The following is a 24,447-nucleotide window of genomic DNA, read 5'->3' on the forward strand; positions in this document are numbered from 1 at the left end:
GAGGTTTCTGAAATTAAATCATCTTGCCAGTTCATCTCAAACCAATATGACGACTGTCAGAAGAAATTTCAAAGCTTGGAAGAAAGTACTCCGCTTCGATGCGAGATAAAAACCCTTGAAGCCAAAATAGACTACTTGGAGCAGCAAGCTAGAGAGTGTAACCTGGAGATATCTAATGTTCCGGAACGGCGGGAGGAAAATTTATTCTCTATTTTGGAAGAAATCGGCAAAAAGATTGATTTGGCTATACCACGTGAGGAAATTACTGCCATACATAGAGTGCCTCATGCGGCGTCCAGCGAAAGGCCTAAAAATATAATCGCTAAGTTTAAGACACGTTATCTAAGAGACAATATACTAAGCGCCTACCGACTCAAAAGGTGTCATCTCGACTGACTTAGGCATTCTAGGTGCACCCGTACTGTATATGTGAACGAGCACTTGACTCTCCATAAAAAACAACTGCTGCGAGAGACACGCGAGGTAGCTAAGAAATATAATTGCAAGTTTGTATGGGTCAAACACTCTACTATCCTTGCTAAACGATGTGAAACCTCTCCTACCATAGCCATTAAAACCAAAAACGATTTATGTAAAATTACGACTAGCAATATTAGTTAAACAACTAATTTCTTAGTTTTAATATTAATACTTGAGTACGATGTATTACGATGGCTGCTAACAATACTGATTTTTGCATATATTATCAGAATACTAGAGGTTTACGCACAAAACTGAACACACTTTATATGAGTATATTAAGTAATAGCTTCGATGTTGTTATTTTAACGGAAACATGGTTAATTCCCACAATAAGCAACAGCGAATTCATTGATGATCGCTACGTTGTCTTTCGCTGTGATCGTAACAGAACCGCAACTGGTAAACGTGATGGGGGTGGTGTGTTAGTTGCTGTATTACGAAAATATAACCCTGTTTGTGTTTCGTTTCAGTCACAAAATTTTGTCGAAAAACACTTTGAACAAGTAGTTATAACAATACCTAGTCATAATAATACTGCTCAAACTCTTATCAGTGCTGTGTATATTCCGAATAATTCTCAACTCGCAGTTTATAACATGCATTTTGATCTAATGGATAATTTAATTAATTCAGGTAACTTTGATAATGTGTTGTTACTCGGGGATTATAACATACCGATGGCCAATTGGATGAGACCTCATTCTGATTTTAACTCTTTTACTTGCACGGGCAATTCTGCAATCTGTAATCGCCTAAGGAACTTTATGGCTGTTCACGATGTTCTGCAATATAATCATCTAACGAATACATATGGACGAACCTTGGACCTTCTAATCGCTAATACTAACTGCTTTGTGTACAAACCTATACAGGACTTGGTCCAAGCGGACAATCACCATCCTCCATTTTACACTCTCCTTTCACTTAATATAAAATTAACTCGCTTACGTCCTCTAAGCACGCCTAGATATAATTTCCGTAAGGCTGACTACATTCTTATTAATAAGGACATTGATAAAATTGATTGGGACTTAGAACTGGGAGAGGAAACACCGGAAAAAAATGTTGAAGTCTTCTATGATCACTTGTATGGTATAATCAAGAACCGGGTCCCGCTCTCTAAACCTAAAAATTCTAAATTCCCTGTCTGGTTTTCCAAGTCGCTTATACATATCTTTAACTATAAGAAAAAAGCATGGACGAAATGGAAAACATACCAAAATATTTCCGACTATGAAATATTCTCTCTATATAGAGAACGCTTTAAATCAGAGTGTATCAAATGTTACCGTACCTACATGAATAGTGTTGAGGATGGTATTCCCAAAAATGTCAAACACTTCTGGGCGTACATTGCTGGTCGCAAAGGCAAATCCGGTATTCCGTCCAAAATGTACTACAAAGATGAAACAACCAGTGACCCTATTAGAATATGCAACCTCTTCTCATCCTTTTTCCAGTCTGTCTATGAACCATCTAGTCTAACACCAAACTGGAGTCCAGGCCCAGATCAGTCTGATGTTAACAATACATCTCTCTGTAACTTACATTTCAGCCTATCGTTAATTTGTAAACAACTACAGATGCTTGACATAAATAAGGGACCTGGACCGGATGGCATACCCCCATGTTTTTTGAAATGGTCAGCAAATACATTATGCAAACCTCTATATAAAATCTTTAATCAGTGTATCAGCAATGGTTCGTTCCCTTCTGTCTGGAAAAAGGCTAATATTGTCCCCGTCTATAAAGGAGGTCCCAGACAAAACATTGAAAATTATCGGCCAATTTCCCTTCTGTGTTCATTAGCTAAAGTATTTGAAAAACTTGTTCACCATGAGATATATCCATTCGTTCAAAATTGTATAATTTCGGAGCAACATGGTTTTGTGAAACGCAAAAGTACAGTTACCAACTTGATGATTTTTACTTCCCACTTGTTTAAAAATATAGACGCTAGAGCCCAAACGGACACTATTTATACTGATTTCAGAAAGGCTTTTGATAGAGTCGATCATAAAATACTTTTGAGCAAAATTTCATTCAACGGCATAAGGGGCAACTTATTGCGCTGGTTCATGTCATACATTAGTAACCGCAGTCAAACTATAGTAACAAACGGGTACCATTCTAATACATACTTGGCAACATCAGGAGTTCCACAGGGATCAATTTTGGGTCCTCTAATGTTCATCATTTACATTAATGATATCTGTAGCTGTTTTAAGAATTGTAACTTTCTGTTATATGCTGATGACCTCAAGATATTTAAAAAAATTACATCCATCAATGACTGCTACCTTCTTCAAGATGATCTTAATAGGTTATCTAACTACTGTACTGAAAATAAGCTAGAATTAAGCATCACAAAATGCAAACATGTACCTTTCACCAAAACCAAACAAATTATCAACTATAATTATAATCTTTGTGGTGAACTACTTCAAAAGGAAACTCAAATTTGTGACCTGGGGGTGCTTTTAGACAGCAAACTCCACCTTAATTTACACATCGAAAAAATTGTAGCCAAAGCCTTTCAAATGTATAATTTTGTTATGAGGTCCTCTTCGAATTTCAAACGACCAGCCACATATCTACATCTTTTCAACTTTTTGATACGGCCACAAGTAGAGTATGCGTGTATGATATGGGACCCGTATTACGCAAAATACGACCAAGCATTGGAAAGAATTCAGCGCAAGTTTCTGAAAGCTGTACAGTTTAAGTGTCGGTTGGGGCGTCTGCCGTATGATGAGTCACTGCAGAAGTTTAAATTATTAACGCTACACTCCAGGCGTCTCTTACTTCAAGCCATGATGCTCCGTGGACTGATACATAACAGGTTTGATTGCCCTGAACTTGTAAATAATTTGTGTTATGTCGTGCCTCGAACAGTAATAAGACGAGGGGTACGCGCTTACCCGGTCTTTGCTACGACTACCTGTCGTACAAATGCGGGTGAGCGGGCGCCTCTACATAGATTAGTTAAGTTGTATAACCAACATTTTGTAAATATAGATATTTTTGCCTTATCTCATAATGTATTTAAAAAAGAATTAGTTAACACACTAGCACCATATAAATTAGTATAAAGTTTGTTCATCCATACTTGTATGCATGTCCTAATCCGACTGTAATATGTGGAAACGTCGTTGACTGTACGTTAACCTAATTTTATTGTAAACCTAGATATAAGAAACAATGTACAGTTGTTTGTTTTTCCCTAACATAATAAAATAAAAAAATAAAATCTTCTTAAGGTCATACTGATGTTTATTTTAAGGTTAACAAATGTACAGGTAGCGCAAGTTATTTTAGATAATACTTTATTAATTAAAATAACATTAGCCGAAAAACAAGTGCCGCTTGACATTAGCGCCTCTTTGGACGTCATTACACGGATTTTTTTATAATAAGTGAAAAATAAACTGCATAAAGTAATTAATATAGAAGGCAGTTAGTAAACATGATATTTTTTAATGGTTCGGATTAAATATAAACTGGTTATTACTGATACTGTGATAAGCAGTTTCGCAAAAATGACAAATAAATCTACTTTCTCGATTTCTCTATCTATATTATTTATTAGGAAGCTGCTTCCAAGCAGCAAAAATCGATTAAGTACAAATGCAACCATAGATTTATAGAAATTTAATTTAAATATTTTTGTTGCCATTTCAATATCGAGACTGCAAAAATGACAGTTTTTCCTGTTGCGCTTTCACACTTTAGCAATTTAAAATTATATCAATGGAACAAAGCTTGATCTAACGGCATGATATTTTATTTTTAAACAAATACAAGAAAGTACTTTCTTGTGGATTTTAAGTTAAACTACGAACTATAAAGTATTCCTAACCTTAATATTTTAACGTTCTTAAGTAAAAGATAAACTTATACATATAACTTGATACACTATAAAGTAACAAGTTTTTTTACTAATTATACATTATTCAATGTTTTTCCTCTGGGGAAACAGCGGCTGGGCAAACAATGGCACGAAGTAATTAATAAATGACTATAGGTTTAATATATACGCTTGCATGACAACCAAACCAGTTCATCGGGTCAAGTTTTAGAAGATACTTAGGTCAATGATAGAGAAAATATTAAAATACTCAATATCCAGGCTATATATTTATAAAGCCAATTAGCATGAAAGACTAATAAAATTAGCGGCAAGAAGATTTATGGCGAAGAATCAATTTCAATTTTTTTGGCTGGCAAGTCAAGACGTCAGAAATATATAATGTAGGTCAGTTTCGAATTCCATGTATTTTAAATATTGTTTGGTGTCATTTGAATATCTTTGACAGTCGTTACGGGTAGTCAGAAGCCAGGAAGTCTGACAATCAGTCTTACTTAAGGGTATGTTTGCAAGGGTAGCTGGGTTGGGAAGGTCAGATAGGCACTAGGAAGTCGCTAGACTGGGAGACGTACCACAATATATTTCGGGAAAGGCTAGGGATTTCAAATATTGATTGTTTTTATTGGTAGTTATCTATGTATATCTACTTATTTATACAGAGAATGAGTTCCCTATAAAAATATTTGCTAGAAACGCTCGTTATATTCAATCCATGCTTATTCAATATGTGCCCCGGGAAAGCCCGCAGGCGAGCGCTCAGTGTTCAGATAATGAACTCAATTTAAATTCAGTTAGGTATACACATGAACGCTTTTACATTAAAATTGTATAATGGTTATTTAAAATTAACTGGTAAAGTAGTATGTTTTATATTATTATGTGAGAGTGCTTAAATTATCAAAGTGCTTCAAATACAAGAATAAAGTTTTCTTGGAACTCATAACTCAATGATATTTAAGTATCTAATAGATGAAAAGTAAATAAATATAACTCAAAATACACATATAGGTACCTACAGGACTATAAGAGACAGTAAATATTGTTCATTTAAAATACTCACACCCTCACAAACCTGTTACTCAAGTATTTCAGATAAAATGAATCGTAATAGTAAATAAGGAAAACATGAACCCACATTTTATGACTACTTCAACTGAAAAAAGAGGATATTTATAAAATGTACCTACTAGGTAGGTATGCTAATTTAGTTTTATAAGGCTTGTAAAGTTAATTAAATTACCTAAACTTTCAAAAGATAATCGGTCAGACCTGCGTCAGAACACTTAGCCAAATTGCCGATATCCGAACGTGGTCGGCAATTTGTGATGGGAACAACTGTTCCAACTATTGAGGCTTTGACGTAGATCAGTTTTTAGATAGTAATCGATTAAAAATTATTGTGTGGAAACTAAGCATTCTCACAATCCAGCGAAAAAGCAAAATTGTTTTTAAGTTTTAGTTCCCACGGTAAATGATAAATGTATTTTTCCGAAATATTTTTAGACATATTTTGGATCCTAATCGGCAAAAATAAATTTCAGTAACTTGTTCTTACAAGTTACTACATATTATCGTCATGATGTCAGTTATCAGAATAAGTTACTTGGAAATAGTTACAGGATACAGAGTCCAACGTGTACGTTAGTCGTGTAACGTTTGATATCTAACTACACTCTACTAGCCAAAACAACTGACTCATATTATAGACGTGAGCCACTCTGGTTAGCTTAGCAAACAGGTACGACAGGCTCGGACATGCAACAGCCGACGTCATCAGAGTTGCATGATACCACACCAAGTCGCCGTGCAGTTTCGATAGCACAGCAGTGTCTTCCAATTTCTCTTTATTAATGTGTTGATATCTTACTCTACCGCGTCAGGTGAAGATAAGCGCGAGTGAGTAGGACGCTACGCGATTTGGCGGCAAGAGTGTTCACTATACTCGGCTAGGTTCGGTACAGTTCGTTGGAAGTCAGCGGTAGTCGTAGCCGGTAGCTCCGCTGGGCAGTCGCGCGCACTCCCGCCGGGCACGCCGCGCCACGCCGCCGCTATAAACAAATCATACCCTACTGACAGAAACACATTTATTGTTCAATGAAAACTAGTTAAAGCCTACTCGCTGGTACCACCGATCGCTCCGATTGTTTGCGAGGCGCAGTGAATTATAAATCTAGACGACCGGCCGCAATGAATTTAGACAATAATAAAGCTAGGTTAAAAGCTATGCTATTTGGATGTTTGCAGTGAAAGGAGCCGTTGTTAGTGGCGATTCGGTGTGTAACTGTGCTGCGGTCATTTTGTATTAGATGAATAAGTGGAGCGTCCCACTGTGCAGCATGTACTTGAGGCGCGAGTGCCGGTGCTCCGACCAGCGCGTGCTGACTGCGTGCTAGTCGCACCCGCCGGGTCCGCTCCCGCCTCATCACTGCTCCTGATCGCTCCTCTGTGCTCTCTTTGTACTCAAAGTACGTATTTCTCTTATTTATATTATACATGTACGAATGTTTCCTTATCTCGCGGCGTCTTATCACTTAAGTTCAAGGGATTCAAAAGTATCCGAGATTATACACAAATGATTACTGGCAAGAAGTATGCCAACAAGTTATTTTTATCTAATCTCTATCAACTGTTTAGTAAGATGGCAATGATATACAGTAATCACAGTGGTAATACAAATGTAGATTTAATTTAATTATACAATCCTTTCTACAATTTCTTTTAACACTGATATGGCAAGGTCACTAATTTATTTTGTGCATAATAAGCATGATTGCTATTTCGTACCCACTCACTCATTTGTTATTGTATAAAATGTACTAAAATAAGTAATAACGAAGAGGAAAATGGCTCACATTGCGCAAAACGCAATAATAAGAAGTACTTACTTCAAAGTTTTTATTACATGGACATAAAAAATTATATTATGAATCGCGAGACGCAATCCCACCGGCCACATGACACAATCTCTGATACAGACTGACCAGTATGACGTAGTTAGTCAATTAAATGTTAAAGATAAACAGTGACACAGCTATCGGATTAATTTAATAGCCAATACATAAGTCTGTAACTCACTTATTAATAGAGTTCATTCATTTCTTTAGAACTCGTAAACCGTGAAATTTTCAAAACGTATCGTCGAGCGGCGATCTCTTTTAAAGATGTAATACGAAAAACTGCGTTTTACGTATATATAAATTAATTCAAATCAAGATACATTGAATACACCACCAAATAAAGTACATATGTAAAACCTATTGTTAATATTTATTCAATTAACTTATCCGTATGTTACTTGTCCGTCGTTACGTCAAAGTTATTTAGTACATTGTAAGGATTCCCATATTGGCTTTAGAAGTGAATAATATTTGGGTAGCTCAATGAAGGTCACAATTGGCAGATTGGTTCATAATCCGACTGATTCAGATCCAATCCAATCAAAGATAATCCTGTAATATGCTTTGAAGCAGCATTACGCAAAATAAAGATTGTTTTAAATAAAAGTTATGAAATGTAAAAATAACGTACACGTTCAGTCATAGTTTCATGAAATAGAGTATATGCTTAAAAGTGGAATCAAGGAAATAAACGATAACTCTAAAAATAACTTTTTTGAGAGACTGGAACAGATGTTTTCTGATTAAAATACTTTATTAATATCTCTCTAAATATATCTACTGAAGAACATAGCAAATGAAATAAACCGATTGATTAAAGAAATAGAGTTGCCATACTTGATATATTTCGGGCAAATAAAAAAGTCGTAGCGTCCCGTAGCCTGCCGTAGCCACCCTCCGTAACTTCGTAGGCCCATCGGAAATTGCCTACGCGCTATATTTCGCTTGACAAGCGTCATTGTCTAGTATTTTGGACCTTTCCTTATTGAAGAAAATCATTTCCACTTAAGAAAAATGAGAAAAGGAACTGACGTCATCAACATGATATCGGTACAAATATTACGCGGATACGTAACATTTCAAATGGGGAATTAATTGACATTTAATGTTTGTCAATTGTTTTCTAGTTGATTTACGCACAGTATATTATTCCGGGTGTTTATGTAATAAGTCCTAACCTGACAGACGTCAGCAGAAGTAATTAATGTTGGCACATAATGGGTTTCTTTAAAATGTTTGTCATTGTGTAGCGGTTTTCTTAGATTCATAATAAGATTAAATCATTACGTAGGCACGACGAACACCGATATTTATATTTGTCAATAAAAATCAGAAGAAGTTTAAAATTCTATTTTTATAAATAAAATTCCAACCCCAACTCGGGAGATAATCTTTCCGTACCCGGATAGAATATATCCTACTACTAATTACGAAAGATTTTTTTTTATTGTTTAAGAATTTTGGAGCCTTTAGGATACAAATGAAAAAAAATGATTCCTCTGCGTAATATTAGCTTCTATAAAATGTTTTCTATTTATAATAGGTATATTATTAAAGATAATGTATAGGTGCCTACTGCCTATGTCGAAGCGATGTAAAGTAGCAGACAATTTACATCGTTATCATTGCTTAACTTTATCTATGTTGGTCACGAAACCGTTTTCATACTAACTACTTACAGCGGCTTAAAGTGGTGATACAGAATTAGAAATTACTTGATAATCGCTCATATATAAAAGTGGCGAACCTTGATGATTTGATTGATTGAAAGTTAAACGGGCAAGGTAAGCAGGACAAAAATCCAGTAATTAAAGGCACAAAAATTACAGAGATAGAGAAGAAGAAGAAAAGACAATTTTTGATCGTTTTTTTTGGGGTTATTACTAGATAGACACTACGTGAGCGTATTCCTCTTAAGTATCGGGTAACGCTTATATCTAACAGGAAAATAAATCCTATTGTTTTTAAATTATAGATAATTTATCAAAGTAAGTATTTCTTTAAAGTAAGTAAGGAATAGGTTATAGGAGGTATGGGATTAAAAGAAATAATATACTAATTTGATATTGAAATATTTATTCTATACTTTAAATGGTACTTGGAAGCAATACGTCCGTCTAACAAGATCCCGTGACGCAGTGTGTGTAGAGTTAAATAAACAGTAGATTGTTCAGATAGAACAAAGAACAATGTTATCGAAAGTTAGGGTATTAGTTTTGCTTTATATAATCCAACACGCCCCTCAAAAATTAATCCCTAACTTTTAGTCATTCGTTAGTTTACTATACAGTATCTAGTCTACAATTCAACATTACAAAGTGAATACCAACTTATAAATACGACGTAACATATTATACTTCCAAGTAAGGTCTGGGACAACTGTACAATAATGGTCCAACATTTGCTGCACAGGATCAGGGAAAACCCAGAAAACCTGATCAGACCATTTCATAATGAAATTGTACTTAAATTAAAACTTATTCTATACCCAATCCTTTTCTCAGTCTTATAAAAGACACGACTGGTAAAGGTTTTGTCAACAAGTCTGCCAACTGGTTACCTGTGGAAATATAATTTAATTTTATTACATTTTTCTCAACTTGTTCTCTAGAGAAATGATATTTTATATCTATGTGTTTGGACCTTTTATGACTTGTTGGATTATTAGCTATGCTAATACATCCGTTATTATCTTCATATAAAATAATGGGCTTATTAATTTTAAGTTTATGCTTTCTGCCAGAGACTTAAGCCATAATGCTTCTTTAACAGCTTCATATAAAGCCATATATTCGGATTCAGTAGACGAGACCGCTACTGATGTTTGTCTCTTTGTACACCATGTAATTGTATTTTGATCAAATAATTTAAACACATATCCAGTAGTGCTTTTCCTATCATTACAATCGTGGCCACCCCAATCTGAGTCGACATATCCACTTAGGATGTTATTGTAATTATTTCTTGTATATGTTAACTTCAAATCAATTGTGCCTTTGATATATCTTAAAACTCGCTTTAAGCATAACCACAATTCTTTATTGTTCTTATTTGTGTACCGACTTAAAATATTTACGCATGTACTTAAGTCCGGACGCGTACAAAGCATAATGTACATTAAACAACCGATCAGGTGACGGCATGGTGCGTCACACTTCTTATCAGCGTTAAGAGCTTCATAGTTTAATTTAAGCTCCATCGGTGTGTTTATAGGATTGCAATCACTCATATTAAATTTATTCAAAACGGTTTTAATGTAAGCACTTTGGTCTAAAGTAATTTTATCATGGTGTCTCTCTATTTTAATGCCCAAAATAATTTGATATCGTGTAAGTCGGTCATTTCGAATTTAGTCATTAAATATGCTTTGAAATTATTCATTGTTTGCAAATCTGCACATGCTATAACTAAATCATCGACGTACAAGATTACGTAAATATTTTAGAAATGTCTCCTTTACCTTTCATATATATACACCTATCTACTGGGGAGTTCTGAAAACCTATTTCTTTGAGACATTGTTCAAATGTTTCGTACCAACATCTAGCTGATTGTTTTAAGCCATAAAGAGCTTTGTTTAATTTGCATACGTAATTATCTTTACATTTTACACCTTCAGGAACTTTCATGTAGATTTCTTCCTTTAGTGTACCATTTAGAAATGCTGTTTTACATCCATATGATGAATCAGTAAATTATATTGATTTGCGTAGCTAATTAAGAATCTAAAGCTTGCTATTCTAGCAACTGGTGCAAATGTTTCATTATAATCACTAAGATATTCTTGACTGAAACCTCTAGCGACAAGACGTGCCTTATATCTTGAAGGTTGACCTGAAACGTCATTTTAATAGTGAATATCCATTTACAGTCTACAATATTTTTATTTAATGGTTTTGGTACTAATGTCCATGTATTATTTTTCTTAAGAGAATTGAGTTCTTCTCTGACTGCTTTTTCCCACTGATTCCTATCGTTCAGAGATTTAATTTCATTTAATGATTTTGGTATATTACTTGTGATGGATAACGCACTATAGACATCATAGTCATTTTCATTATATGATTTACGCGAACATGTTTTCAGTCTTTCACTTCTTCGTAAATTTAAAAATTCATCAGGTTTATCCTGATTTTTGTGTTTCAAACTACTCTCAGATTCATTTTCAGGTTCATTCGGTATTTCATGACTACCGATTTTTCGAATTTTACTTGTACTGCATTCATCAGATTGAGAGCTATCTGATTTAGGGCCAGAACTATGAGACTTATAAGACACTGATTTTGTTACGGAGTCATTATCAGTTTCGTCTTGGGAATATGTATTATTACTCCGTTCAGGTCGTAATGAAGGCCTAGATTCGATAAAATTAGTCTCATCAATTACAACGTCCCTTACAGTTTCATATTTTTCGAATTCTGTATTCCAAACTTTATAACCATTGGGTTCATAACCTACCAGTATTCCTTTCCACGACCTATTGTCAAATTTGTTTTACTGGTTTTATTATGAACATATACAGTTGAACCGAAAACTCTGAGATTTTTAACGCTTGGTTTCCTATCATGCCACATCTCGTATGGTGTCTTTGATTGACTTAAAGCTTTCGTAGGCGTAATATTTATTAAATAAACTGCAGTTAAAACTGCATTTCCCCAAAACGTTTTGATGCTTTAGTGCCATTTAACATAGCACGAGCTTTTTCTGTTATTGTGCGAACCATACGTTCTGCAACACCATTTAACTGTGGGGTCCTAGGAACTGTTAAATGATAGCTTATGCCTCTTTCTCTACAGTAGTTTTCATTTCGGTGGATAAGTATTCACCACCGTTATCACTATAAAGATTTACTACTTTGAAATTGAATTTAGCCTCACTTTTAGCGACATAGTCTTTAAAAGCTGTAAACACTTCTGATTTGTAAGTTAACATATACACCACACAATAATGTGTGTATTCATCAACAAATAAAACAAAATAATTTCTGTTATCTATTGTTGGAGGTGTTATAGGACCACAAACATCTGAATGCACAATAAACAGAGGGCGTTTAATGTAACTTTTGTCTTTAACTTTATTAAAAGGCAGGCGAGTCTGCTTCCCATTTATGCATGCTTCACACAACTTATCATTTGGAGTTACGGTATTTATTTCATCTAAGTCATCAATCATATTATGACATTTTAACTGCAGGAATTTAGTTTTACTTATATGTCCTAGGCGTTGATGCCATAATTCATATTTATTTTCATTAACATAACATGCTTGGGAAGCGGATTCCCTTTTATTACTGGTATTTTAAACTCTAGAACTATAAGATTATTCAATGTCTTACCTTTCATGATGATTTTACCTTCCTTTGTAATTTGTGTGCCTTTGTCATCAAATATTATGGTGAATCCTGCTTGCTGCATCTTTGATACCGATATTAAATTATATGGTACTTCGGCACAGAACAATACATTTGTAAGTATTCCTTGCACTCCTGTTTGACTGATAAGATTTATGTTTCCCCTTTTAGTTGCTGAAATAAATGTATTGTTTTAGCTACTGAAATTTTAAAGGAGGATTTAAACATTCAAACGATGTGAAGAGATCATCTCTATTTGTGATGTGATCAGACGCTCCTGAATCTAATAGGAATTTAATTGTCGAGTGGTCTTTTCATAATGGTATGCGCTTGTCATGAACGCAAATCCTGAAAAAGAAGAATTCGAGGTCGTTCCCTCTTGCAGGGCAATAGTTTGGACTTGTCTTGTCCTTTCTGGGGCATTGTTTTGTATATTTGTCTGTCTTTTGAAATAGAAACAATCCTGTTTCTTGTGTCCTTTGCGTCCACAGTAATGACATTTCACAAATTTTTGTTTGTTTGTTTTCTTGAATGTTGTATTCTTCAAATAGTTTTGTTTTGTGCGATTGTATCTGTTTTATTATATTTTTCTTCAACATGGAGTATCTTTAAACTGGTATCACGACTCTCGTTTTTAATTTTACTTCGTGATCTAATAGTCTAGTTTTACAAAACCGAGAGTGATATTTTCTTCAGATAGTGTCTCAATTGCAGTGATAACGCCATCATATGTATTCGGGAGAGTAAGTAATAAATGAGCTACTTTGTCCGTTTCCTCTAATTTAGCTCCAGCAGCTGATAATTCTGTCAGCAGATCGTCAAATGTTGAGAAGTGTTTGATCAAGGGTATATCGGCTTTTAATTTTAATCCCAATAATTGTTTTCTCAGCGCTAATTGAGTTGCTACACTTTTCCTTTCATAGATCGCGTCAAAATGTTTAAAACTGCTTGAGCAGTCCCATTTTCATTAATATAATTAAGATATGAGTCCGCCAAATATTCGACTATAATACTTTTGGCTGCCTTATTATTCTTTTCCCACTCAGCGGATCGCGTTCCAGGAATTTCTTCGTCAATAACACTGAGCAAGTTTAACTCTGAAAGCAGTGTACGAATTCTAAATTTCCATACACTGTACTTTTCTCCATTAAAAGGCTTAATGTTTCTTTTCACTTTTTCCATTGTCACAACTTTATTTTTATTTACAACTATGCACTTTACTGTCACTACGCACTACTGAATGTTCTCACTACTAAATGTCCTTTTTCGCACTGGGCCCATAACCTATAGGAGGTATGGGATTAAAAGAAATAATATACTAATTTGATATTGAAATATTTATTCTATACTTTAAATGGTACTTGGAAGCAATACGTCCGTCTAACAAGATCCCGTGACGCAGTGTGTGTAGAGTTAAATAAACAGTAGATTGTTCAGATAGAACAAAGAACAATGTTATCGAAAGTTAGGGGTATTAGTTTTTGCTTTATATAATCCAACATAGGTAGTCAAGATTTATTTAAAACTAAGTGCGTTCAAAGTACGTCGTTATTAATAATACTCAGTGGGATTAAACACGATGTAAATAATTTTTATTACTATTGTAATGACTAAGATGTTTGAAAACATATTATATCTTGAGTGGATTTGATAACATTGTACAAAGTACATGGACGGTAAACGTAATGATCAGAGTAAAATTACTCACTTAATTTTGCAATCAGTTAAAAAATATAGTAAGTAAAAATGTTCATACAAATCACCAACATAAGTCCAGATGCTTTTTTTTTTATAAGGACAAAATCCATTACGAAACTTGTCCATAACTGTCTACTACGACTGCTTCAGTAAACACAATTCATACTCCAAATAAATTACTCTTTCACAAAAAACGCAAATTACAATTATTTTTATTAAGTTACAAAAGAGTTTTCTGCTTTGCAACACTGGCGAGCCGACAGGCTTAATTGTTCACACAAGAAAAGTTAGCCTTTGAAAAGAAATAAAGTATTTTGAAAGTTAGGCTACATTGTCGTGGATCACGCTTTTCTTTTTCGTAAAATGTATTCGGAAAAATCTAGCTTTTCACAAACTCGAAGTCTTAAATGAATATTTATGCTTACGTACTATCTACATTGGAGTTTGTTCGAGAGAAAAGGGCATTTCTTTAGAATAGGTACTACAAAAAAAAAACCTTAGTTGCTTTTGTATAAAACCAGATAAAAAAATAACCAAACAACTATCTAATTAAAACTTTTTTTACTGAGCAGGTACGATGTTAATTGCATTCCAAGTTTATTGAGTTTTCGTTTTCTGAAATGCATTTGCCTCTGAAAATGTTTAATTAAAATTATAGTTAATTCAAAAATAATGAACACACTAAGAAACGAGGTGCGATGTTATTTATCATTTGGTGGTCGATAAAAATACATAAATGTGTAATTTCCTTTACAAAAAAGGAATGAAAAAGCTCTTGACTTTACGAAATAAGAATTTAGTGGAAGCCGTCGTAAAAAGGTCAATTAACTCCCAAAGTTTCATAGACAAACGAGACTGAGGCAAAGGTATTCTGTAATATTCCACTTTCTATTTAACGTAATTTATTTCTTCAGTCCTTTTAGAGAGCAGTCTATTTATTCTGGTCAAGGAGCCTTAAACGTCACTTTATCTTCAGGGATTCTAAAATAATAAATTAAGGCATAGATATACTTAAAGCTAGATAAATTAAGATAAGTTTAATATCAATATTAGACAGCTTAAACACCCCGCATTTATTTTTACATCCCCTTGGCGCCGTATTTTATTTATAGCTTCTTTCATGTTTCAGTCACGGACGTTTTATGGAGGCTACGTATGCTTACTATATTGGTCGGCATGTCGGAACCACTCAAGCTTGCACCGAACTTAATGTATTATATCTTTCCTATATATAGGACGTACAATATAGTTCCATTTCGCGTTACATAACAAAGTTACGCCGCTAATGGTTCTCCGTTCTGTCCTCAAACGCGTAAATGAACATGACCGAAGCTAGCATTGGTATTTTGGAAAAGAGTCAATAAGAGAGAGATAATAAGAGTAGGTACTAGTACCCATATACTTATTATGTGTTGCCCTCATATAATTCAGTAGGTGAATAATCCAAAACAAAAGAAAGATTAAGGTACCTAATCACATTACTACCCCAGACAAATTACGGTATTCGCTGCTCCTTTTAAATATTCCATTATTTAAGTATTGCGTTGAAATATTTATACGCAGTAGAGGTAGAAAGTCGTTGAGTATTGGATTTTTCTTACAGAGATTCTCAAGTAAAGGCAAATATCTAGTCGCTTCGCATTCTAGTGGCTTCCGATTTCTTTTAACGCATTTATTTAAGGATTTGTTTGAGTAAACTTAACACTTTATTGGAGTCATAAAGCGCGGGTAAAATAAATATAAACTTTATTTTACACTTGTATGCGTTGTCAACGAAATGGGTATTGAGTACCTAATAAATGAGATTAAGTTAAAGTTCCCTTTACATTATTTGTAAATTGAATTAAACCTTTTAGTTTTGTGAATTCCTAAGTATTAGTGGTGTTTGGAGTACACAGTTGATATCAACTTGCTAATAAAATTATCTTAAGTCTCTCTTCCCCTGTAGGTACTTCTAATAAGTATATTATATTATATATTTGAGTACATTATCGTACCAGCCTTAGAATGGAGGTCGCGTTAGTGCGCATAATATTGTGAAAAGGTTAACATAGTAAAATTTGAAGGCATAATTTGCAATTTGCAAACAAGCCTTATAGTAGGGGAGGCCTAGAAGGGATTTCGGGATTTACTCAAGCGCGGCAGATTAGTATATAGGGAGGTACCTATTACCCCATTTAACACCTCCACCAAATATAAGCCCTGTATATGCAGCCGCGCGTCTAGAATAAAGGATCAGATTAGTAAAAAAAAATTTATCATCTGACATTCTCCAGCGCGTCAGATTAAGATAGGGTAAGTTAGTTATATGCTAAAAAGTGTATATTCGACTAATCTGACAATTTGCGATTGACGATAAGAAGTAGGAAGGTTACAAACTTGTAAAAAAAAAACGTCATCTTGACTTTCTCGAGCGCGGCTATTTTTTTTTTTATTTTGAAGGGAGTAATTCAACGTTCACGAAAAATATAAAATCTGACGATTCCCGTAAGCCGAAGTAAGGAAAATTAATCAATAAAGTTTAAAGCGTGCAGCTACGTGATGCCGGTATTCTCCTCCCAAGTTTCTATTCCTCTCTCTCTTTTTTCAATTCAATTCATTTGCAATAAGTGTTAGTACATTTTGGGTCTTAAATAATCTACACTAATATTATAAAACTGAAGAGTTTTTTTGTTTGAACTCGCTAATCTCAGGAAGTTACTGGTCATGGTATGCAGATATATTGTTTTTAACGAAGACGATTCATTTTATTGGATACTTTTGTTAAATACGTGTGCCTTCCAGTTGCATTGTTTGTCTATCGTGAGAGAAATACCGTCTAGTCATCCGGTTAACATTGGCTCTACTCTGCATAACGTGGTTCACAAATTACGCGCGTAGTGTCGCTTCATCAATGAAAGCAACTGCTATCTCTTTCTATCTGTTCTGCAAGAGTGGCAACGCGCAACTCTAGTGGATGGTTTTAAACTAATAAATTAAGTCAAAATACGTATTTTTTTTTGTATGAATATAGCTGGGAAAAAGGCTGGGCAGATTATTTAGATTTTAGATTTATCTATGGGTATTAAATTGGATAAAATTAGTTTTTGTAAGATTTACGCACGTTTTTAAGATATACACTCCACCAATAGCAATGTCATACATATCATTGTATAGGCCTTTTTATCTAGAACAACCTTTAATATGACAGCTTTGTTGAAATGTTTGTCCGTTCTGAGATATAGATCAAAAAGTGTGTAAAAGTTGATAGTACTTAGAAGACATACTCGTAGTAGCACTTAGATATTCCTTTAAAAACTTGAGATATCAATGGATTATTTAGTTTTAACTTTTACACACTTTTTGATCTATATCTCAGGACGGGCAAACGTCAACAAAACTGTCATATTAAAGGTTGTTCTAGATAAAAAGGCCTATACAATGATATGTATGACATTGCTATTGGTGGAGTGTACGAGGTTCCGTATATTTGTGTCCATTGTCCTTTATGTTTTTCATACTTATTTGCTTATAAATAAAAGTTTTGTACTATAAAGAATAGGTACATACTGGTTTATTTACTTGCAATTTTTTCAGTTCTTCAATTTGTTAAAAGGTTTGCAAAAAAACTTTCCATTGTCAGATTAAGCGAATTCCTCCAGATAATCGTCAGATTATAAGATGATTACGTTAAGGGTACATAAATGAACCATATATAATGTTAAATAAAACGGCAAACCGAAAAACAGTATTAATGGCGTATCATGGTTTAGTAGCGTCGACTTTGAGGTACGGAATTATGTTTTGGGGAAACGCAACGGGTAAAGAAATGGTGTTCAAGTGTCAAAAAAGGTGCATTAGAGCTATCTGCAATCTAAAATCTACCGACAGTTGCTACATGCATTTTAAGAATTTAAAAATATTAACAATGCCCTCACTATACATTTACGAAACAAGCATGTTTGTAAAAAATAATTTAAATAAATTTGACCAAGTAACCAGTCAACGTCGTTGTGATAAATTACATGTAATAAGATCTAAGACAACATTTTATAAAAACAGTATTTTTGCAATGGCTCCAAAAATTTATAACAAACTTCCAAAAAGTATAAGAACTGAACAGAATATTAGTATTTTTAAACGTAGATTAAGTACATTTCTAATAGATAAGGCATATTACTCAGTTGAAATATTTCTAAATGATAAAATAGAAACACTATGATTTTATATGTATAAACTCAATAGGATTAAAATTATTTGTACACCAATTCCTTGGTAGAACATAGAGCTCTAACATGTTTAATTTTAAGACCTTTCTGTATACCTATGCTCACAAATAAATACATTGATTTGATTTGATTTGATTTGATTTGATATCTTAATCTGACGCGCTCGAGTATTTCAAAATGGCGATTTTTTTTTGCAATTTCAAGTAATGGCCACGAGTTTAGGTCACGTCTAAATCGTCAGATTATTGCATAAGAGCCTTCGTTTTGGTTCACTTAACACCCCTTTTGATAATCTGACGCGCTCGATAAAATTATTTTTTTTCCCATTTTTAACCCTTACCTACTACCACCCCCACCATGAAAACAGTCAGATTAATATACGTATGTTTTCAAAATGACGTAGGACGTGCATGCTATTAATATCTGACGCGCTCGAGTATGTCCATGCAACAGTTTTTTTTTACATTTTTGAAAGTTTATAGCTGCTCCACCCACCGATGAAAGTGTGTGTATGTCAGGACATTTTTTTCTTCTTATCATCTAAGCTTCGCAATCTAATAGGTCTCATTGACGCTCGAGTCACTCCCGATTTAGCACTCTCGCCTCCCCTACTATTAAACGACTAACACATGTAAAGGTACATATTGCGTGGTCAGCGCGCGGTTGGGTGCGCAGGCGCATCCAATGATCAATATTCGTGTCATGCGCAGAGCCGCACGTGCGCAGTAACAATCATTACGTGATGTCGGCATCTACATGGCAGTTATCGAAATCGTTTTACGGATGCACTCGTAAATTGGTTGGCTCGTGTAGGACTTATTGCAATTTGTGACATGCAAGCTGCATCAAGAAACCTGAGTACTAGAACGAAAGTACCTAATTCGATGCAACTTTAATATTTTATTTCCATCTGAATGTTACTCGTGCTCGTAAATAATGTTCGTTATCGAGTCTAGTAAGAACATAGGAAACTAAGTACTGCAGCTATTTCCCTGTTCCTAGTACCTACCTACCTGTATTCTAAGACCGTTTTGGTAGATCTTCCGAATACGCTCGAGTAATTTCCCACTTGACCACATTCAACCCTATTTATTCCCAAGAACCTATGTTCGAAAAGCGTTCAACCGGAAAATAGCCGCGGTCGGTTAGGACAGATCACATATATCGGAGATTCCGTACTGATAATTAAGTATAGGTATGAATGTTTGCGATAAACACAAGTGTTTTATTGACAGCGATACGATCAAGAATGTCGTTACATAAAAACAGACGCCAATCATTTTATTTTTAGCTTTATCATTGATCCATTTATTTTTAGATTGCCTGGATATTCTATAAGAGGAATTACGCCGTCTACATATTTTCTATATTAGGATTAATTACGATAACTAAGGTTTAATTAAGTCTTGGAATGATGACACAATAGGCACGGAGACTCGTTGATTGCTTTGCTACGAGACTTGGATACAAATATTCGTATCTTCTACAAATAGATGTGGCGGCTCCGAAACTAACTTAAGGGGACTCCTTAGTAAGGTACAGCATTAGTCTTGAAATAGAACGGTGATTGATCAAAATAACTTGTATTATTCCCGTGTTTAAAAACCATTTTATGTATAGGTATATATGAACGGATCTCCAATATACGATACATTGACACGCTTTCAGTCTGAAAACATGACATAGGTAATTATGTTTTTGATACTGTACAATACCTGTATCCTGTGCTTTTAGAGCAGTTCAAGGTCTACCAGAGTCTCGTTAATAAAAGGTTTGGAATCTGATTGTTTCATGCTTCATGCTCCCATATAATACGGCATTCAAAGTAAAATATCCGTTCTATTGTGCTTATTAGTCCCTCGGTTCGACAGCACTTCATAATCATCAGGTAGCTAGATAATACTGATAACACCTTATCATTCACGCATCGAGAGTTTGGCACTTAGGCAAATGTTGTGGACAAAAACCTGCTTGTAATTTACTAGCGTCGCGTCGCCGTGCAAAAAACCTCATTACAGGTTTTAAAACAAACATGAATAAATCTAAAGCATAATGGTTGGTAGCTAGTTTTTGCCATTAATACGCTCGTAACTTAGATATATCCGTTGATATTTACACTTAGATTTTTTGTCAATAGACCTAATGAAACACAAGACAGCCCGACATGGTCATACATATGTACGTCGATAACCAACTAGGTTTGTATTTATGCGAAATCATTGACCGTCTCACTGTGGTTGCAACGTTGGAAGCGCTGAGAGTGTCAGACCCTTTCTGACTAAAACCCACAATGTTCCTTCTTAATCCTTTTACCTACAGAACAGACAGAACTAGGTATGTCTTTAATATAAATTTATTGCTAATATGTAGGTAGTCGCTATGAGTAGGTCCAAGGTTGGTACCTTTGAAGTTAATTTATAGAAGGTTTATAAGCGTTTTAATGCTATTTCAACAATTAATTTTAGTTTTACAAAACGCTCAATTATTGTAACTACCCACAGCACTTAGCTTAGTGGAACAAGGCGGCATAAACCTAAGTGTTTACATCGGATCAGATAATATAAAGTACTTGCAATTTAGAACGGAACGTTAATAAAACTGATTACTCATAATTCCTCTCGATTGCTAGACCGGCGTTATAAGATATTTTATGATTAATTCTAGATAAGAATTCGCTAAGTTTTTGTTCTATTGACGCACATATAAGGAGATAAAAACTCGATCTCTACATATTCGGGCCTTCTTTTCTGCCAACGTTTTTATTGAACCAACATTGTGTTAAGTAATGCGCTGATTAGCGGTAAATTATTAATTGAGGCTTATGGCAACACTTTGGGCAGAAAGTGGTTACCTATGTATATGTATTATTAGAATGACTTTGTCTAACTAATTTCGTCTTAGTAACTCATGAAATGATTTCCCTTATATTCCGTTATTTTTGTTTCAAAGTACCTATTCATGGAAGTATGTTTTAATATGCATAGTCTGGCATAAAAATAGGTTTATATTTTCGCATTTATCAGACCGACTATAACTTGCCAAGGCAGCAGACTGGTCGGTTAGGGCCGTATTTAATTCTTATCCTTCATCGTTGATTTACAGCAATAATGATTTCTAATTGATGCGTTCCGTCAATGATCAATACCATTCACATAATCGTAGCTAGCAAACACTGCTGGTCTTACTACAAAAACTTAAACATATGTCGAACACTTGTCTAAAAAAAGTGTGGCTGCAAAATGGACCTTATCTCAACGTCATAATCTGTCATTTTTTTAGACAAGTGTTAAAATGACGTTTAAAAGTTTTTGTGGTAAGACGGTGCATGTTTAGATCTTCACGACAAAGTATTGGGCACAATGCTATTTTAAAATTGTCGCGTTCTCTAAACGCCATTTTGTTATTCCGCGTTCCGAATTTGAACTCGTGCTGGAAAACGCGGGAAATCGGATGCAAAAGTCGCAAGCCATCATATTTTTATCAATTAAATCTATCGAAACTATTTAGGTAATTGGAAAGCCTATATATTGCTTACCGAAGTAGCATTATCGCAGCATTATGTACTTAGATATCCGTGTCAGGGATGTCGCGGTCGCCATAATACCCGATAAAGCCTGGCCGATTGTAACACCTTACTCGGATATTTGCAAAGGGCCAGTATTGTGGCTTATAGCAACATTACATAGATAATGTTTTGTGGACCTATCTCGGCAAAAGCGAGGATGGAATTTGTTTAATGCTGATATTGCGTGAACCCCTTTCTCGCTTTTGTAATTGATATTATTATTTTAACAGAAATATTAACGTATAAATTGTTTTAGGTACTTTAATTCTGTAAATACTAATTTATTCTTAATTTTGTAAAGCATCAAATTAATACTGATTATTTTTAAACGATCAGACATTAGGGTAAAGATTATTGTATCATATTTATTGGACCTCTTACCTACTACTAATCTGTATATCCATAAAAAGAAAACGTTTTCCAACGAAACGTTTCGAATAGTTTCCACGTCAACGCCATGGTCCTTGATATGGGTACCTACGTATATTTGAATAGTTTGAAAGCACCTAAACTTCGGTTGGGTTTCGATTTTGCTTCAGTTTCCATACCTATGTACCTATCTATATGTATTTCATATAGGTAGATATGTACAAATGTTTCACACGTAATATGTGTGCCTACATTCGTTTCTGCTCTCATATTCATCACACGGGACGGACGGTCTGCTTTGAGGTTCGAAAATTAAAAAACGCCCAAAGGATTTTAAATTAGTGGCCAGTACGGTTTTAATTACAACCTCAAATCTGCGTTCTTTCAAATTAGTCTGGGCAATTAAAATTAAAAAGTTTTCAGCTCGCTTTTATTTATTTTGAAAATTAGAACGCTTTCGTTGTAATGTTTTTAAGTTTTTTTACTAGAATGTTCCTTTCCTAATGAAATAATTAAAATAGCAACGGCTCATACAATTAGCCATTCTACGTCGTCATGTTTTGCATACAACGCAATTTATTGATTTTTATGTTATGAACGTAATAACTACATGGAAGTAGCGTGACCTACACCTTGACTACGTTGCAAATAGTATTATTCAACCACTAGTGTTAGTTTCCCGCGGTTTAACTCCTGCTAAAAATGTTGTTATTCATGCCATTAAAGAGTAGTCTTATCGAACTTAGATGGTCATGATATAGGTACTCAACTACATATAATTAAGATTCCAAACGCCGTTATTCGAAAAAGGGCTATACAGATCAATAATAATTTTCATCCATGAAGGTTTATCCATACAAATCTATTTTTATGAGGTTAAAACTCAGCCGTCCTACGTACGGTCTAGTGTGCATTGTGCGGTTTCCTATGTAAATAGCAAGTTTATTTACCGAGCCCGCTTTATAGCGGCGTGGGCGATGTTTGTTACTAACACAAAGGCTGATACGTGATAATATTGACATTTCCAATATCTTGTATTAACGGGTTTAATCTGTATGTTAGTTCACTACCATTGTACATAAATGTGGTAACTTTATATGTACATGATATACTCTATATTCGCGAAATATGTTTTACAATTCCTGGAATCGGAACTGCATTTCCCGATCGGAAAATTACCTAGAAATGAAATCTGTAATGATACGATTCAAGGCATATTCAAGGGCAAACTTTGATCTTCCTCGAATTCCCTTTTCCCACTCAGATGCGTCGTCGGTAGATATACGTGGCTAGGTCCACCGGGTTCTTTGAAAAGATAATCTATTCGTATACTAATTTATTTAACTATTGGTAAACAATATACAGAGGATTTTTAACTAAACAAACTACTTAGAAAATTATACAATTGATAAAGTTTTATTTGCATTGCTTTTTAGCTGCATTTTCTATTTTAATTAAGTTTTATATGAGTCATAACGAGATACTAAATAGAGTAGGTATATAATTCTAGTGTTACAGATCAGAAGTTCACGACCTAACAAGAGGTTTGGCAAGATATAATCGTAGAAAACACTAGCTTGGTTTTTCTGATTCGGTAAATGGGAATTCCTTGTACAAAACAAAACAGGATAATCTATCTTTAAAAAAGGCTATAATAATATTTTGGTAAAGCCATTAGCCTCGTGGTTGATGTTATCTTTCTACTTAAGCAAAACCATTATTCACTTGTCTCTTAAAAACATTACATTAATTTTAGTTGTAATAAAATTGCCAATTTTTTTGCAATGTTTCCAGTTTTGCGTAGTTTCTTTAACATGAAATTATCACAGGCCATCTATTTTATGCCATTAGACACAGGCCGGTAATATTTATAGTAATAAAAAAGTTATATAATGTATTAAAAGATGTGAATAATAGCCACACTACAGCAAAAAAGGAACTAGTTTTCAATACATCGACACAAAAGGCGCCGTAGATACATTATAAAGGACAGCGCAATGGTTTTCCCA

General features: G+C 34.3%; 1 protein-coding gene across 5 annotated transcripts in view; it reads left to right on the plus strand.

The window, feature by feature from the left end:
• Positions 1–24,447, plus strand: part of Inae (inactivation no afterpotential E) — a 100,397-nt gene that overhangs the window by 22,970 nt on the left and 52,980 nt on the right. Inside the window, exon 1 of one of the 5 annotated variants that reach the window (XM_064036360.1) lies at positions 6,178–6,816. The exons of 1 other annotated variant lie outside the window; for it this stretch is intronic. The gene's annotated coding sequence lies outside the window, so the exon portion shown is untranslated. Of the gene's footprint in view, positions 1–6,177; positions 6,817–24,447 lie in introns of those variants that run through there. 3 more of the 5 variants (XM_064036362.1, XM_021325587.3, XM_021325588.3) reach the window with 3 other exon arrangements.

The sequence above is a fragment of the Helicoverpa armigera genome, chromosome 9 (assembly GCF_030705265.1).
Source record: "Helicoverpa armigera isolate CAAS_96S chromosome 9, ASM3070526v1, whole genome shotgun sequence".
Lineage (NCBI taxonomy): Eukaryota > Metazoa > Arthropoda > Insecta > Lepidoptera > Noctuidae > Helicoverpa > Helicoverpa armigera.